We start from the raw sequence: 18,820 nt of genomic DNA, 5'->3' as shown, positions 1-18,820 counted from the left end.
ACAGTTAGTTCGGTTAGTCTGTCGTGCATTGTATTTCATCCATTCTAACCAAAAATTCACATCAGCTAAACCTGTCTCTATGGACATGGTGTCCTCATATGTGGGATTACTGATAGCAACCATATCTTTAAAGGTACTTATGTGTGGTTTGAATGGGGATAATGGCTGGGGCCTGGCGGGGGATGGTGGCTTACGGAGGGAAAGGTATTCCTGATTGTTAAACATATCTTTGAGATAGAATTGTTGTCTATCACTGGCATATCCACCTCCCCACCATACCCCTAGAACATACATTCCAGCATCACTGGGGCTGGGATTTTCAATATTTATAGTGCAATAATAGTCATATCTACCGTCATCCTTAGTGATAGTCATCCTAGAAAGTAATGGCTTACCATACTTATCCTTTCGATCAATAGCCAAGGTGGGTTTGTATGCCCAGTCGATACCTGAATTCCACCCCACTGCTCCCCAATAATTGCAGTTATTTCCCCAATAATAATCATCTGTGACACAAATATATACATTTTTAGTCTGGCTGAGAGCTGATTTGGATGGCATGGACCACATGTTACTAGGTATGACCGTATCATAGTTTATTCGGTAAGTGGCCACGCGAGTGGTAGATGAATTGTACCAAAGGGTAAGCACATCATCCTGACTGGTAATATCCACTTCTGCGGTACAGAAATTATAAAGAACAAGAGCGAGTAAAGTCAGCAGAGCTAAGATAGGGGGAATCATTTCCTTCAAGGGTCCTCTCGGCCTCAGTAGGAATTCCGTTTTCCTCGATGTCTGGATCCCCTACCGGCAATTCTTCTCCTCGTAGGAGGTCAGAGTTATTAACTCCCGTTAGTACCTCACTGGTCCGGTCTGTGTCAATCTCAGGATCAGTGTCGACCTCTGTGTCGAAAGTAGTTGGAGTAGGGATTTTCTTCACTCTGGATGCGTGGATCCACGTTGGGTTGTCATCGGTGAGCACAGCAGTTCTTGTCACAGCGACCACCTCTGTCTCAGGACCATAGGAGAAATCACCTGGATTCTTGTTGCGTGGAAGGACTTTAACCACAACTTTGTCTCCGACTTGGAATGGATGTGTAGGTTTCTGTGGATGACAAGGATTTTTAAGTACAACTTCATGTTCAATTTCGTCTAGTCTGTGTATTAAAGTCCTTACATATTCTTCTCTGATTACTTCTAAATCTCCTGCTTGTGTGACTAGTGGTTTCCTTGCCCAGGGGGTGGGGAAGGGGCGTCCCATTAGTATTTCAAAAGGGGAGTAACCTAGAGTCTTTTGTGGCGTCATTCTTATTTCAGCTAACACAATAGGAAGGACTTGCTTCCATTTTGTGAAGGTGCCCCCAGTAGCCTTTCTCAATTTATCCTTCAAAGTGCGGTTCATGCGTTCGACAATAGCTGAACTCTGTGGGTGGTACGGAATGTGGAATTTCCAATCTATTTGGAGGGCTTTAACTAGTTCAGCAGTGACTTTGGCAGTAAAAGCAGAACCTTTATCACTATTGATTTGTAGCGGGCATCCCCAGCGCGGAATGATCTCCTGCGTGAGAATGCGGGCTACAGTTTTTGCATCTTCGGACTTTGTTGGATATGCCTCCGGCCAGCGTGAGAACATATCAACTATGACCAAAGCGTATTCCTGTTTCCCTGTACCTGGTATATGGGTAAAATCAATCTGCAGGTGAGTAAACGGAGTGGTGGGGTATTCAAGATGTTGGTGTTTTGCTTTATTGGGATTGTTAGGGTTGTTTCTAAGACACACAATACATCTACTAACATATTGGGTGACAAGTTCTTTTGCATTTGTGATGTAAAAATCATTGGTGAGGAGCAGTGTTGTCGTGACTTTGCTGTGGTGACCTACTCCGTGATAGTGTGCTATGAACAGTGAGGCACTTGTTTGGGGGATACAGGGTTTCCCCTCTTTGCAGATTAATCCAGTCCGTGGATTCTTCTGCAGAATTGGGTATGTCCAATCTGATAAATCAGAGTTAGAGGCAGTTGCCTGTAATTCTGTAAGTAAGTATGTGTCTTCTAGTGACGGTGGTGACATTATGGTAAGTGTGAGGTTGTATGTGGATGTGGCAGCAGCTTGTTTTGCAGCAGTGTCAGCGAGGGCATTGCCCCGTGAGATATCATCTTTTCCACCAGTATGTGCTTTGCAATGGAGAATGGCAATGTGTGAGGGCAATGTGATTGCGTGCAATAAGTCAGCAATAAGTTGGGCATGTGAGATGCCTTTTCCATCAGCGCCTGTGAAACCTCGGCGCTGCCAAATCATGCCGTGGTCGTGAACAACGCCATAAGCAAATTTGGAGTCTGTGTAAATGTTGACAGGTTTTCCTGTGTACAAGTGACAAGCTCTGGTGAGAGCGATTAGCTCAGCAGCCTGTGCTGATTGCAGAGGAACTGCTTTTGCTTCAAGGACAGTTTGAGGAAGTTTAACTACTGCGTAGCCTGCCTGGTATGTTTTGTCATTTGGTCGACTGCAGGAGCCGTCGACAAAAATTATGTCGGCGTCGGGTATGGGTACAGCCGACATGTCACTTCTGGGTGAAGTTTCTGAGTCGATTGTCAGAGAACAGTCATGTGGGGGAGGTGCTTCGTCATCAGGTCCTTTTAAGCCTAAAAGGGCATTAAGTATGGGCACAGGTCCTTCTGTATTTGTAGCATATTTGATAACAAGTGATGGGTTACCTAGTAAGAGTACCTCGTAACCACTAAGTCTTTGGGCCGACATGTGTTGCGTATGTAAGCCTTTTAAGATGGACAGGACGTTGTGGGTAGTGTGAAGGATGGTGTTGTGTCCTAAAGTGAGTGTGGCAGCCATTTCAACAACCATTGCACAGGCAGCCAGCGCTCGAAGACAAGCAGGCATTCTTTGTACAGTGACCGGCATTACCTTTGAAAAGAATGCGACAGGGCGCATTTTGCCTCCATGACCTTGGGTGAGCACGCCCGCCACAGTTTTACAAGTGTCCCTTGCAAACAAATGAAATGGCAAAACATAGTTGGGGAGACCAAGCGCGGGACTTTTAACTAACATTGCTTTGAGCTTTTCATATGCAGAAAACATTTCATTTGACCATTGTATGACTTTGGGTTTGTCTTTGAGTGTGCACTGTCTCAAGATATTATCGTAATAGGAACAATCAGAAATCCACTGTCTGCAGTAGTTTACCATACCCAAGAAAGACAGCATATCCTTCTGGGTAGCTGGGGTGACCAGGCCCAGTACAGACTGTATGCGTTGTGGACTGATTTTCCTTTCTCCCTCAGAGAGCACAAAACCCAAGTAATTGACATGCTTTTGACACCATTGCATTTTTGTTCTGGACACTTTATGTCCACGTTCACATAACCAGTTCAATAGTGATATACCATCTTCCCGGCTGGCCTCCTCCGTTGGACTACAGAGTAGCAGATCATCTGCATACTGTAGCAGGACTGAACCACAGGGGGGGTGCCAGGGTGCCAATGTGGCTTGGAGGACTATGCTATAGACCACTGGGGAGTCAATATAGCCTTGTGGTAAACGACACCAAGTCATTTGTTTACCTTCAAAAGAGAAAGCAAAAAGTAATTGGGTCTCTGCATCTATTGGAATGCTGAAAAATGCATTTTTCAGATCTACAACTGTGAAAAATGCTGCGTCTGCAGGGATGGCTGAAATGAGTGTGTTAATGTCTGGCACTATTGGTGCAATTGGGACTATGAGGTCATTTACCTTCCTCAAGTCCTGTACAAATCTAATACTTCCATCAGCCTTAGCGACCGGGTTGATGGGTGTGCAGTATGGTGAGATCACATATCTCAGTATGCCTTCTTCTAAAAACTCCTGTATCATTGGTCTAAGACCGTCAATTTTCTCTGATGATAAAGGGTATTGTTTGCTGTACACGTGACTAGAGTCTGGCTTGAGTTTGGCTTTGTATGGTGTACAGGGTATGAGGCCTGTGTCATAGGGACCCTTGGCCCAAATTTCTGCATTGATTTTGTCAATTGAGGTATCAAGTGAATCTTGGGACATTAGGAAGTGTGGTGAAGTGACGTGAAGTCCACTTCCTTTGGGTGAGGGTGTAATGGAGATGTGGAATTTGTTGAAAAGATCCCTTCCCAACAAGTTGACAGGGCATTCTAAAATAACCCTGAACTGATGTTCTCCTAAGTAATGTCCGTTCATGGACTGTATGGTCAGTTCGTCAGTCAGATAAGCGTCAGTGGGTATCCCATTGATTCCCATTGAAGGAGTAGTCTTTTGCAATTCACCATCATAGTGTAATGAACACAGGACACTGGTTGTGGCACCGCTATCTACCAAAAAGGGTAGCTTCTTTCCATTAACATATAAAGTGATAAGGGGTGCGTCTTCCCAGTGTGTGGTGAATTGTACAAAAGATAGGACACCCTCCTTCGGGCCCCGTCACAAGGTGGGGTCGGACCAATCAACTCTAAAACGTACATGTTCTTGGACGGGTGTGGGGCCACGTGCTGCTCTGGGTGGCCCTTGTGTGAAAGATGGTGGTCGCTGAGACCTGTGTGTGCCTGGTGGAGGTCGATATGGTTGTTGTGGTCTTTGGGGTGGGAATGGGCATTCCCTAGCCCAGTGTGTGTCTTGGCCACAATTGTAACATGTTGTGTCTTTTGCTATTGTGCCAGTGTTATTATCTCTATTGTAAAGAGGGGCCCGATGGTGTTGGTGTGGTGGGCCTTGTGGTGGTCTGAAGGGTTTCCTTTGACCATATTGGGGTGCCCTACTCTGTCTATTTGATGGGCCCCTGTTGTCTTGTTGATAACTGTGTGTTGTGACAATTGTCTTTTTCATGTCAAAACATCCAGCTGCCTCCTTTTCATACAAATGGGTCTCAAATTCTTGGAGGGTGTCTGAAGTCCAGGAAGAGATACTTTGTTTAACTGGCGTGGAAATGGAGGGGTGTAGGTTATTGATAAAGGTGGAAATGAGTAAGGGGAATATTTCAAGAAATAGTCCCGCTTCCTCAGTCCAGCATCTTTTAAATCTCTTCCAAAATTCAGTGACTGATTCAGTGGGTTTTTGTTTACACGCCACTGCGACAGGCAATGAGGACCTCATTTTGAAGATCTTGGTCATCCCTGCTTCTATTTCTGTCCACATTGTGGCTATTGCGTCTGAATTATTTAAGGGGTAGTTTGCTGTTCCTACCGTGGTTGTAATGTTTTTGAAACTTTTGATCTTATCCCAATCCCACGCATGGTGATGGTCGATTACATTATCGACAATCAGTTTTATGTCATCATGGGTGTAATTTCTGCCTACACATGCTTTCTTCAGATAGGCAATGGTTCCTGCCGCGGTTACAGAGGGTTTTGGGCAGTGTTTAATGATCCTATTTAGGTCTTCTATGTCAATTGGTTTAACAAGTAATTGGTCACCAATTGTCATGAAGGGACAGTATTGAGTTGTTGTGCCATCATAGGTGGCACCAGATTTTGTTGTCTTCGGGCCAAGTTCTGTAGTAACTAATGATTTGTCTGCTGATACTCTGGTGCTTTTTGCTAAAGGTCCTTTCTCTTCTCCCTCTAACAAAGGCATATCCTCGGTATTAGTTTCCTTTTTATCATCTAATTTAAGATCTGGTTTGGGTGGAGGTGCGGTAGGATGTAGAACATGGTGACCCACGGCCATCAGTTCTGTATCCGTGAGGGAAGGGTATACTGGACTGTAAGGTGGAGGTGAAAGGACTTTAAGTTCCTTATTGATACGAGTCTCCTCTATTTTATGGAGTTTTGCAGTGACGTCTCTAATTTTCTTTTGTTTCTTTGTCAAATTGGTGTCATGCCAGAAAGGTGCAATAATAAGCCATTGTTCACCTCCTGCACGCATGTATTTCATATCCCAGGTGGGATCTCCTGTATACCAGGGGAAGGCTTCTTTGTCCCCAAGACAAAGACCTTTTATCATTTGCATAAAGAAAGGATAATTAGAGCCGTCTCTAGGGAAGGGGTTGGGACTACATTTTTCCGACCAACCTGCCAGGTTATCTACCCAGGGGTCAATTAGGAAATAGTCTGTAGAAGAATTACGGGCTACATATTCCTTACAAGTTTCATTGGGTAAGGGTGGTGGATAGGAAATTATTTTATTTTTACTAATTTTTGAACCCATGTTTAGTTTACGTCCTTTTATGTTTGTGTGAGAACTTTCTCCACCTTTTAATTTGTTCCTGATGTTCAGGGTTTTGACTAAAGTCAAGGAAATAGAGTAGTTGTCTACCTTCAGGTAACTTGTGGATCTGGTCTAAAGTTTCAGGACAGATAATAGGATATGTGAAAAGGTTAATTGGTATATCTGTTAAGAAAAATGGGTATGTCTGATCAATGTATTTTTCAATAAGTCCTGTATCCAAATGACAACCCAATATAATAACGGATTCTAAAACGGTGCCATTAGATGATGTCTTTGTTGTGAGTTTAAATCTTGTGGGTTCTCTAATGACAGATGTCAATTTGGGCCAATAATCGTCTCTGTCGGGGTTATGGTACCAGAGGACGATACTACATTTACAATTTAAACAAGTACCTATGTATGGATGTCTGGGGTGTGACATAGACGTAGATGAAGTATGAGAATGGATGAAATATGAGAGCGTGAAAAATTCTTAGTATCCAGACCAGGGGCGCCGTTTCAGTAAGGCAGGAGTGTACCTACAGCAGCAGACTGAAAGGGTTGGTCTTTATCTGAATACTGTGTGAATTATGTATTCACTTTATACATCTCATAAAAATTAATGTTTATGATTGGTTAGTTATAACCACAGACTGTCTACGTGACAGTGGATAGAGTCAAGTGGTTTTATCCTGAAAACTGCATATGAAGCCTCACGTTGCGTTACCCCAAAGAGAGGGGAGCATATAGTCCGCAAGTCTGTTGGCATACAGTAATCAATGAGACAAGAGAGAGAAAGAGTTAGTGTGCGTCAACTTACCAACCGCACAAGATGTACAAGTTAAATACATATATCGCATGTGTGTTCACTTACCAACCACACAAGGATATTACACGTAATACAACTTATACTGTAAAAAAAAAAAAAAAAGGATAGTAAGAAATGGCCATATAGAAAAAAGGGCGATCAAATTGAGGTGACTAATGAGCGGACCCCTTAGGTCACTCTTTATATATAGTACCAGATCACTGATCTGCGTGTGCACACTATAAAACAACCAGCTGAAACTTTACTACTTTTGAAGTAAAGGTCTATACGGATTCAGGATTCGATATGTCCGTGATCCGAGAACAGGCAACAGACCACGTATGGGTGTCAACAGTTCAACGGGAACGAAGATCGAAATCCCGGGACGGGCCCCCAGCTGTTAGGAGGTGATACTTTAACCTACCTCCTGAGGTGGACTCTAACCTACCTCTGGATAGGGAGTTGGACTTTAACCAATCTTCCTTTATCCCTTCTTCCTCAATTTGGTGGCCCCCCTTAGAGCTCCGTGAGTGTTAACCCTGTATATGCTGATCAGAAAAGAAGACCATCATGTATGCAAGGTACAACACTGGTTTATTGTTTACACATACAGCATATTTATACAGTATAGTATGCATGGGCTCGACAAGAGATGATTGGATGATACAGGGGTGTAGCGGGGAGGAGTTCCAGTTACTGTCTAGGGGATATATGTTATTATCATACAAGGACATGGGAGAACAGACAGTTTTTGTAGAAAACATATGAAATACATCTTACAGGAAATAACCTTGAGCAACGCAGCCTTGAGCAGCAGCAGACTGTCACAAAGCAGAATAGAAACTTGTAATTTTCCACTCACTATAAGGCATTTGAGACAAGATGGAGAACAGCATACAAAATGGTGCATAAATCCTTTCAGACCCCTTCATTATCAAGGGGTCTGATGATCAGCGTATGTGCATGCCCCAGGTGCGTGCGGCCGCGGCAAACAGAATGTTCGCCGGCTGCATGCACCCAAGATATCAGGTGGGGGGCAGAGAGGGGCGTGGGGCAGCAGGCTGGCCCATTAGCACACTCAGGGCTATTTTTCAGCAGGCTCCAGCAGGAACTGAGGCCCTTATTCTAGTTCACTCTTTCTGACAAAATATTTCTTAGATGGACAAAACCATGTGCACTGCAGGTGAGGCAGGTGTTACTTGTGCAGAGATAATTAGATTTGGGTGGGGTTTTACAAACCTGCAGTGTACATGGTTTTGTCCATCTAAGAAATATTTTGTCAGAAAGAGTGAACTTGAATAAGGGCCTCAGTTCCTACTGGAGCCTACTGAAAAATAGCCCTGAGCACACTTATATGCGTGTGCCTTCGACATCATTTGATGGTCACTAACTATCGATGATGTGGGCAGATCCCACAAGGCTGCAAATGGATGTTACTGTGTAACATCCATTCGCAGGCCCTGTGAGCAAATCACACTTCCAAAAAGTGGGCCAGTGTACTTCCATTCGCAAGGCAGGGTTTAGTGGACTCGCATTTCGGTTAATTTGCAGCCATGCGAATCAACCAGAATAATCCCCAATGTCAACAGTTATGATGTTGAATCTCAACAAGCATAGAGTCAACATGCTCAGAATGTGTACAGATGAAATTATGGTTTACCTTCGGGCTTGGCTGCAGTTAGGAGGGTTAGGCTGCATGGGGGTGAGATGTTGATTGGGCACTAGTGGGAGGTTTAGTGTTAAGGGTAATGGTTTTAGAGTTAACAGAGAACTACAGGAGCAACAGATGATTAAATATCTTACCAGAAGTGATGGACTGATGTCTGCAGGGACCCAGAGGATTCCACTGGAGTATCTGCAGATGCCATGAGAAGGAAAGTCACTACTTGGCGACAAGTGATAATGTTGACGTTCTAACATGTTGACATTCCATCACTGTCTACATGATGAATGGCAAAAATGTCAGCATCAATATCATGACCATGTCGACATTCTCATGTCAATATTATGACTGTTAATAAATCATACACAACCCCATCATGGCCCCACTGACTATAGCAAGATGTTACCTCTGCAGTTAATTCTTGAATTTCCCTCTCCACTATATCCTGCAGACGAATCCCAGAATGTCAGAAACTATGATTAACTGTTTCCAAAACTCTGCTAACATTAGAAATAACAACAAAATAAAGTTCTAGAAAACTGTAAAGGAAAATGTCGATATTGTTAAATATTTGACAGAGTTGCATCAATGTAATTTGTGTATATGTATTAGGCACATTTTTACATGATCTCCTATTGGGAAACAAATGGCTAAGGGTAGCTATGTGAGATTGTTAAAAAGAAATAGTCTTGATATGTTTTCATATTTAGTATAGAAGGATAGGAAAACAAAAGAAGACCAAATCTCTAAACAGTGAATTTACATATTTTAAAAGTTATGGGGATGACAAATTGCGTTACAAGTGGAAATGTTTAAAGGAAAGACTACTGAAGTCAGTGATGAATCTGCAGGCTATTGTAGAGCAATTTGTTCTGGATTTACATTTCTGTTTGTTCTATCTATGTGCTTTCTACCTATGAACAGAATTTGTTGTTGTTTGAAATTGAGTTAACAAACTTTTCTTTGTGAATAAGAAAGATGTTCACTAGTTAGACCTCATGCCTATTTCATTATACTAGTTAGGCTTCAACACTCTACCGCTATGCTACCTCATTACAATGAAAGTAGAACACCTATGGGTATGGTAACACCAGAAACAGTTTTTTGGTGTACATGTCTTCAGCCGTCACCTACTGTACAAAGCCTTCAAAAACAAAAATACTTAAAACAGTACATCTCAGATCTCTTCACAAAAAATCTTGCTTACACCCACTTAGTTTTACCTCTGTCCTACATTTCACCTTTGCCTTGACAAATACAATACATCACATTCCTGCCTACAAGGCTTCATCTGCTTCAATACCCACTAATGGTATTCTCTGCCATGTCCTTTTTCTCCCACTATCCGGATCGGCTCAGTAGATCATTGGAGCACCTCATAAAAAATTAAAATACTAATAAATGTTATAAGACTACATGTAAAAAATGTTTAAAACACCTTAAAATCTTAGAAGGGTATTTTTCAAAGCTTGGTGAGAGAGAAAATTGTGAGTGATCAGTTACTACATGTCATTTTTCAAACACACTCTGCAAAGTTCAAGGCAGAAGTCAATTGGCTAGTACAGATGTAGCCACACTCATCTTCCCTGCAATGCTTACACATATGCATTTGCATCGAGAGATTCTGCTGTATTTGCTGGGCTGTGACTAGTTGCAGCCTGGTGACCACCTATCAATGGTGTGTATGTACATATGCATATGTGCTTCTCATTTGTTGACTCGCTAGTTGCACCATCCATGCCGCAATGTGCATGCACTGCAGAGTTTGGGGCAGGTGCCTACGTCATGTGACGTCAGCCGCCTGCCCTGAGCTTGCGTTCTCAGCTGCCACGCCTGCTGACCCCTGCTTTCCTCCCTTCACAGTGTGAACACCTCGGTGAGTGTGACACTTCGCACAAGGGGTTTGTACATGAGCACATTCCCCCACCATCGAAAATGGGGCTAAAGTCGGACCTGACCAAGCGGGTCTGAATAGTTCTCTTTATCTCTCATCATGGTCTGATATATCTCTGCCATTATGTAACAAAGTTGTGTTGATATATGGTAGAGCTTTTTGTAAAAGTCAACACTAAAAAAACGACAGTAAATATGGGTTGCCTTTTCAAAACTGATTAAGTTCACAATAATCTTTCTTTTAAACCACATTGAAAGCGACAGTTTAACCACAAAGCATCAGTTGAACTTATTTTGAATTAAGGGGTGTTTCTCATTCATTGGTTGCACTGGACAAATCTGACGCCTTCCTACCAATAATACTGTTTTTTTATAATACCCAGTTTTCTTTTATCTTTTATCTGTGTGTCCAATTGTAAAGTGAAACTGAATTTGCTGTTCTATATGAGAAACTGTTAATAAACAATAAATACATCTAACTTTAATGTCTAGGCAGTGACTAGTTGTTATTGCTAAACATGCCTTTTACAATAAGACATGCAAAGCACATAATGTCTTTGGAGTCTGATTAGTTCAGTAAAGCAGCTGTACTTTAAAATAACTATATCTTGATTTAATTTAATTTTAATTTACATTCTAATGATCACAATATTCTTGGAACAGCTTCTGAAACTTCTTATAGAAGAGTTTGGCAAGAGAGCACTTGCAAATGGTGACACAGACCCAGGAAAGGGTAAAATAGTTCAAAATGTGTAATTCAGTATACAGTATCATGGCTCTGCCTAATGGGGGGATGGGATGAAAGGGTAATTAGGTGGCTGAGGAACATTAGCTCTCCTACCTCTCCAGGATCATTCCAGTGGTCTAATTTCCCTCAGCCACTTAAATACCCCCTCCCCCATTAGGCAGAGCTAGGGCCAATGGTAGGGTTCTTGGTACCCCCTGCAAGCTATAGTACTTTTCTGTTAGAATTACTGTGCAGGTCCAAGGTGGAGGTTGAAATGTTCCACCTCACCATTACAGGTGGTGGAACTGAGTGAGTTCCACCCTGTCCCCCACACTTTAACCCCTTTTTTTTAGAGTATATGAGCAGGAAAAGATTCTCTGAAAGAGAAGTTTGAATTTGATACAGATACTGTAATAATAGGTAGAGTTTTGATGTACTGTAGCCTTGGGCCCAGGAAAGCTAGTAGGCCCAAGCCTTGTAACAATGGAAGAAAAGTCCTTAAAAAGATTGTAAAGAAAGCTTGAAATAAAGGGCTACTTGGACATCCCTCTAAATACGGTGAGACTAGTTAAAACCCATCAAAATTACGGCTTCTGCAATGTACTTTCACTTTTAGCTGTGATAGTTTTTAGGCCACAAACTCTCCCCCCACCCCCAGTCCCTAACTGCTCCTACCTCCAAACTCTGTCTCCACAGTTCCCTCTGTCCACATCCAGCACGTTTGTAAAAGATCATTGTACTCATAGAGGTGAGGACCAGTTAACCTTTTCTATATAGATACTCCACCTGGGGTTGGCAACAGAATCCTGGCATTTGATATCCTGATCCTGGCAGAGGCACCTCTTTGGTAATTGTTTTCATATTCATATATATATATATATATATATATATATATATATATATATATGAAAAGAAAGGAGGTATAGAGAGCGCTTTTTAACCACCAATAGATTGTTAAAATACAAAACAGTACAAATATTTTTAAAAAACCAGTGTGCTTTTTATTAGATAATTTTCACATCTGGAAATGATATCCTTTTCGGAAATACAAGCAACCCGACGCGTTTCGTCTTGAAAAAGACTTCATCAGGGGTTTAGTACTGCAGGTGGTAAAACATAACAATGATGGTATATTACATACTGATATTTCCAATACATATACAAAATATGATACAAGTACAAAAATTATATAAGCATTTAATACATTATAAAATAAATCTTTGTTAAAATGGTTAAGAAAATGCGGACCTCTTGGTCCTTAAAACTATATAAGTAGTTTAGGAGAACGAGCACAGAAAAAATAGACAGAATGAAGTGCATATTAGCGTAAACAGAGGGCTTGATAGAAAATAAGATCGAGGGTAAATTGAAGGGTATTGAACATACCATTATGATATTAAAATGCTTGTGCTAGCATGTGTTTCCTCAGATTAGTGTAGACAATAAAGATGTTCTTCAGTAGGGCAGACTCAGAAAATCTGTGGGAGAACCATGCGTTTGATAATGAATATGTATGATGTTCAGGAAGTGAAATAGTTTGAAGGCTACAGGACACATCAAAAAATAGTAATCCATAGCATACCGGTAATGATTTTAACGACTTGTAATGCTCCAAAAATTCCTAGGATTATGGTGACCTCCCTCAATAAGGTAAATTTCAGATGGTGACCTCCCTCAATGGGGTAGATTCCTGAAGGGAAAGGTCCTTTTTATAGATACAGTTTTCATTTATACATTTACGTGGAGGTAATTCAAAAGGGTTACCGTACCTAAGGAAAATTCAATATATATACAGGCGTCTAATATCTTGTGTGAAGGCTGTGGTAGTCTTTTCTTCACAGGAATGATTAACTAATAATTATAGAAAAATTAATATAAGCAGTGTTTTAATGCTAATTTATACTGAAAGGCATATAGTGGTTAACATACCCGAATTGTCACTTTTGTAGGGTAAAAGTCGCCCCGGTGTATTCCCAATCTTTGAAGGTCTTGGGATTTTGCTCAGTTTTAAGATTAATGAGGAAAAATTCTGTGTAGGACCCGGTCCAATGATAGGGGTCCACAATATCTGTAATAATGGGCGTTTGAGTATATGGCAACCAGTGTTCATAACACCTAACATGGGTTAGAATATTTACATACCAAATGATCCCTTTGAAACGTAGAAGGCAGAACAGAAGATTCCGTTTCTGTAAATGATTTAAATAGTATCAAATTAGGTATAGTATGTGGTGCGATGCGGCGTCTTATTACTCAAAGGGAAATACTACATTTATAGTATAATTACAAAATCAACAGGTTAATTGCCCATACTTAGGGCTGGTAAAGAGATAAACATTTAATGTGCTTATGTAAATGTGGAATTCTTACCGGGTATATATGCTATTAGTCCTTTGTGTGGCTGTCTCTATGGGCAGTGATTACTTAACAGAAAAGGCTGTAAACAATTTAACCTTAATAGAGAAACTTGCCCTTTAATGGGCTTGTGCAACAAGATAAATAAAATGCATAATTCCTTCAGAGGATATATGCCGGTATTCCTTTAAATGGCTATCCCAATAGACAGTGCTTACTTAACAAACATATGTATAAATAATTTATAAATAATTTAGCCTTAACAGTTTGCAGTTGTGATAAGGTTCTGAATGGGATAAAACCACATTCCTGATGTAGCAACAGTGCCTAAACAGTGTTGCTCTGAATACATAACAATTTGCAACATTTCTAAGACAAGCATGGTGATGGCTCAAACAAACAATGTTGCTCTGAATGAATAACAGTTTATAGTATTTATATGACAAGAATGGTGATGGCTAAAATGGGTTTAATGTACATAGTTAACAGCATTCTAATGACATAGTAACAATGGTTAAACAACACACCACCTCCTCTTACCTGGTCCGAATGAGAAGTGAATCTGTCTGCCAATAATACCAGCTGTTTAAACTGGCTGCCTTATAAGCCTGGGGGCGATGACCTCATTTTCGTGCGTCAGAATTAATGCACTGTATGAATAAGACCCTATTTCTAGGACCTGTGTGATCTATTAGCATATATATTGCTAATAGTGACTGGTGACAGTGAATGTGGGCTTTAAGAATTAGGAGCGCTGAAGTTGTGGTGTTATACTGAGCCTAATAGGACCGCGTGCGTTCCACCTGCGTGTCACTCAGTTTACTTCCGGGAACGCGCTTAGGCACTGATGTAAGCGCATTCCTTTGTTCATATGCTCCTGTGCGCTCCACTAGCGTGTCAGCCCGACGTGCTGGGAGGGGGCTGAGAGCGTGGTCAGCGTTGTCAGTGTCGGTATGTTCACTGGTGACGTTTATGTGGGCGCGCTTCCTAGTTTTCATGCGTTCCATATGCGTGTCAAAGCAGACTTGAGGAGGCTGGACTAAAGATAGTGACAGCGTGTTTCCTGAGGGGAATGAGTTCTACCTGCGGGTCGCGCTGTCTGAATAATTAATGGATGTCAACTCGATGTATTAAAACTTAAGTTATAAAAGGATAAATATTAAATGCAAATGAAACTATTTCTTTGTGAGTGATTTTGACGCTCTGCTAATGGATATGTCACCACTGTAAATGTAAAATGTATAATAAGACAATAATCGGGCTGTGATCTATTAGTTTTACACCCTGGGGAGTGTGTTAGGGAATTAACCCTCACTCATCTAATCGCTACCCAAGGTACCTTTTGTTAAAGGGGCAGCGCAATCCTAAATATTATTTGCCATATATTAGGGGACACATATTGATATATGGGGTGATAGGAGTGGGGGGTAATTATGTATTACTATTTTACCCATCACTAAGGATGATATAAGTGAGTGGGAGGAAGATTAAGGCATATATTCTATCAATACCTTAGTGTGTGAAATTCTAAGGATGTGGGTTTTTATAATATTTGTTAATGGGCTCACTTAAGACCCTTAAGTGATGTGTCTATAGGGAATGGTGCCTATACAGTGAACTAATAGTTAACAATATAATACTAACATTAGTGATGGTCTATAGCGTGCTGATAGCAAGTAGTTTAACTAAGTGTGGATTTTAATGGAACATTGTCCATCTATACCTAGGGGTATAATGATCCAACAAATTTGGTGCCACTGTGTGTGTGCCAGACTCATTGCACTATTACTAGGTGCAATTGAGAAATGTAAATTGATGAGAGGGTTGTGGTGTTATGTTTACCTTACATCATATATTAAACCCATTTTTTACAATTCTTTTAGAGTGAACAATATAATAAAGAGGATGGTATACGAGCATTATGCACCGTGATAATTACACCCGTGTATAAAATTCAGAAAAAAGGTGATAAAGGAGAAAAATGTTTTTGTTAGAAGAATAATTAAATGGCTGGTAAGGTTTAGCTAGGGTGTGGGTAATATTTAACCCAAAAATGATACAATGTCAACGTTCTCATTGAGACCGTTGGGGTGGAGCGTATTCAGGGTGTAAATCCAGAAGGTCTCACGTTTTGCCAACCTGAGGTCTCTATCCCCACCTCTAGGATCCTGACTGATGACTTCAAGAATGGTGAACGTGAAATTAGTGTTGTTCACCTGTGAATCATGTTTGTCTTTGTAGTGCCTGGGAACACTGTGTATAACCAATTTGTGTTTAATGTTCCGCATATGTTCTTGCACTCTAATTTTAATCTGTCTTTTAGTCTTGCCGATATAGGCAAATCCACAGTTACACGTTATCCTGTAGATTACGTAGGTTGAATTACAGGTGGCTGGCTGATTTAGTGTGTATTGTTTTTTGTCAATCTTGCAATTAAATGTTTTTTTCTCCATATGCTTGCAGCAAATGCATTTTTGACATGGGGTACATATGGTTCTCTTTGTGAGAAACCCAGTTGTGTTGCTATTAGTATTTTTGACAGAACCAGATTTGAGTCGACTGGGCGCTACCATGCTTTTCAGGTTGGTGGCTCGTCGGAAGATCAAGTCTGGTTTTTGGGGTAAATGTGGGCCCAGTACATTGTCCTTAAGTAGGATGTCCCAATGTTTGGTTAAAATCCTCTTAATTTGATGATTTTCCTTATTGTATTTAGTGATGAATGATCGTCTGGCTGTGGTTTCTTTGGGTTTGGCCGGTTTTGAGGGGAGGAGAATATCTTCTCTTTTTTTAGTTAAAGCTTTGGTTCTGGCCTCATCAATCTTCTGAGGATGGTATCCCTTTTCAATGAAGCGTTTGGACATCACTGCAGATTGGGATAAGTAGTCTTCAACATGGCTACAGTTCCGTCTCAATCTAACGAACTGGGCGTAAGGGACGCTGTTCTTCCAGTTCGGATGATGGCAACTGTCAAAGGGGATAAAGCTATTACAGTCCACATCTTTGAAGTGAGTCCTAGTGGAGACCAATGTCCCTGGATTTCCCATGAGTTCCAGGTCCAGGTAATCTATGGTTCTTTGGTCCCATTTGTGTGTAAACTTCAAATTAAAATCATTAACCTGAAGCTCAAGCATAAATACTTCGATACTGGCTGGATCACCCTTCCAAATGAAGATCAAATCGTCAATGTATCGTTGATAAAACAGTATGTGGGTTTTATGTGACGATTGGTATATATGTTTCTCTTCCCACATGCCCATTAACAAATTGGCGTATGATGGGGCAAACTTAGTCCCCATAGCAGTACCGTTTACTTGGAGGTAAAAGGTATTATTGAATTCGAAATAATTACGCTTGAGGATGTATTCGATACTGCTGAGGATAAACTGTGTTTCTTCGGGTGAATGATCAGAGGATTTTGATAGTATATATTTGACCGCTTCAATTCCTTTTTCGTGTGGGATTGAGGAATAGAGAGCTTGTACATCCACTGTTAACCAACAGTACTCCTCTTCCCATTTGAACTGCTGTAATTTATTTAACAGAGTTGTGGAATCCTTCAAATGTGAAGCATTCTTTAGCACATAAGGTTGTAATAAAGTGTCGACAAAGTGGGATAGATTGGAACTCAGCGATTGTATCCCCGCCACAATCGGTCTCCCTGGTGGTGATTTTTTGTCCTTGTGGACTTTAGGGATGTGGTAGAACGTGGGTATCCTGGGGTGCTTCACGAAAAGGTAGTCAAATTCTTCTTTGTTAATGTGTGATTTCTTTTTAGCTTCAAGCAGAAGTTCGTACAATTCTTCTTGATATTTCACGGTGGGGTTTTCAGGTAATTCAATATAAGTAATTTCATCATACAACAATTTTTTGGCCTCTTTTAGATAGTTGTCGGTTGATTGTATAACCACTGCTCCCCCTTTATCAGCATTCCTTATGACTATGCTCTCATCCTTCTTAAGTTGTTTGACAGCTGCTTTTTCTTGAGAGGAAAGGTTATTGTTCCCCTGATCCCAAATTTTAATCTTCTTGAAGTCATCGCACACTAAATTGTAGAATATGTCTATGTGGCTGCCTTTAGACTCCACCGGATAGTATTTGGACGGGTTCTTTACCCTAGACATGACTTTATCTTCATTGGGCATGAGGGGGTTTTTCAGGAAGTGGCGTTGTAACGTTAGATTTCTCACGAATTTGTTAAGGTCTATGAATAAGTCAAATTTGTCAACATGGCCATCAGGGGCAAATTTTAATCCTTTGTCAAGAACGGCTATCTGAGCTGCGCATAACTCCCTGTCCGCATTGTTGATGATTCCAGTCTTTTGTTCTGGAAGAATGACTTTCTCTTCTTTGGGCTTCTTTCTGCCCCCTCGACAACCTCTTCTTCTTCCCCATTCAGGGTCCTTTTGGTGCCTTTCGGTGAATCTAGCATGTCCCGCAGGGTTTCTTCCTTCTCCAAAAACGTTAGGCTTTTCTTTCTGCCTAAAAAACGAACCGGGGAATACCTCTCAGGTGTTACAGATCTTTGTCTATAGGGCCTTGTTTCGTAATGATCCCGGTGTTGTGGGGCTCTGCCCCTCTGTTCAACCCATTTGTTACGATGATGTGGTTCATTGAAGTGTAGAGGTGTTCTATAATCATTTCTCCTGGGACCTGACAAGTCTCTTCTAGGTCTTCTATAATTAGTTTCATATTTATTCTCATCTCTATAGACAGGTTTCTGCCACCGCTCCTCATTTTGCCATCTTGGGAAACGTCTATTGGTTATATGATTTCGTTCAGGATTATATACTCTAGGGGTGGTTTGATCATTTCTTCTCTTGTTGTCATTAGACCAATTATGGATCTGTCCTGTTTGATAGTCATTTTTGTCACGTAAAAACTTTTTTTGTTTCCTTGTGAGGATTTCTTCTTCAAGTCTCTCTAGTTTATTGTGTAAATCTGCCGTGTCCCGTTGGAATTCTTCACTATTGGAGAATTTTTCGACCGCTTTGTCGATTTTCAAAATTTCTTCCTCCAAACCGGAAAGTTCTTTCTTTCTTACATTGATAATGAGACTTATCAGATTCCTGGAGCATTCTTCCAAGATATCGTTCCAGTTTTTGATGAATGTCGCCTCGTTATTACCGATATTTGGGGTTTTGGTGAGTCTTAATCCCCTGGGGACGCGTTTAACCTCTAGGTATTTCTCGAGGGTAACTATGTCGTACCAGG

The 18,820-nt window shown here is 41.1% G+C and overlaps 1 long non-coding RNA gene across 1 annotated transcript; it reads right to left on the bottom strand.

The window, feature by feature from the left end:
- Window positions 1-12,232: 12,232 nt before the first annotated feature.
- LOC146079670 (uncharacterized) lies at window positions 12,233-13,446 on the bottom strand. The gene is made up of 6 exons (XR_014474687.1): window positions 13,397-13,446; window positions 13,184-13,322; window positions 13,024-13,105; window positions 12,837-12,944; window positions 12,641-12,732; window positions 12,233-12,354 (listed from the first exon to the last, which is right to left on the bottom strand). It is a non-coding gene; the product is annotated as an uncharacterized LOC146079670 (long non-coding RNA).
- Window positions 13,447-18,820: the final 5,374 nt, after the last annotated feature.

Source organism: Crinia signifera, chromosome 5, assembly GCF_055691185.1.
Source record: "Crinia signifera chromosome 5, ASM5569118v1, whole genome shotgun sequence".
Taxonomy (NCBI): domain Eukaryota; kingdom Metazoa; phylum Chordata; class Amphibia; order Anura; family Myobatrachidae; genus Crinia; species Crinia signifera.
Note: the sequence above shows the minus strand (reverse complement) of the source record. Positions and strands in the feature narration are given on the sequence as shown.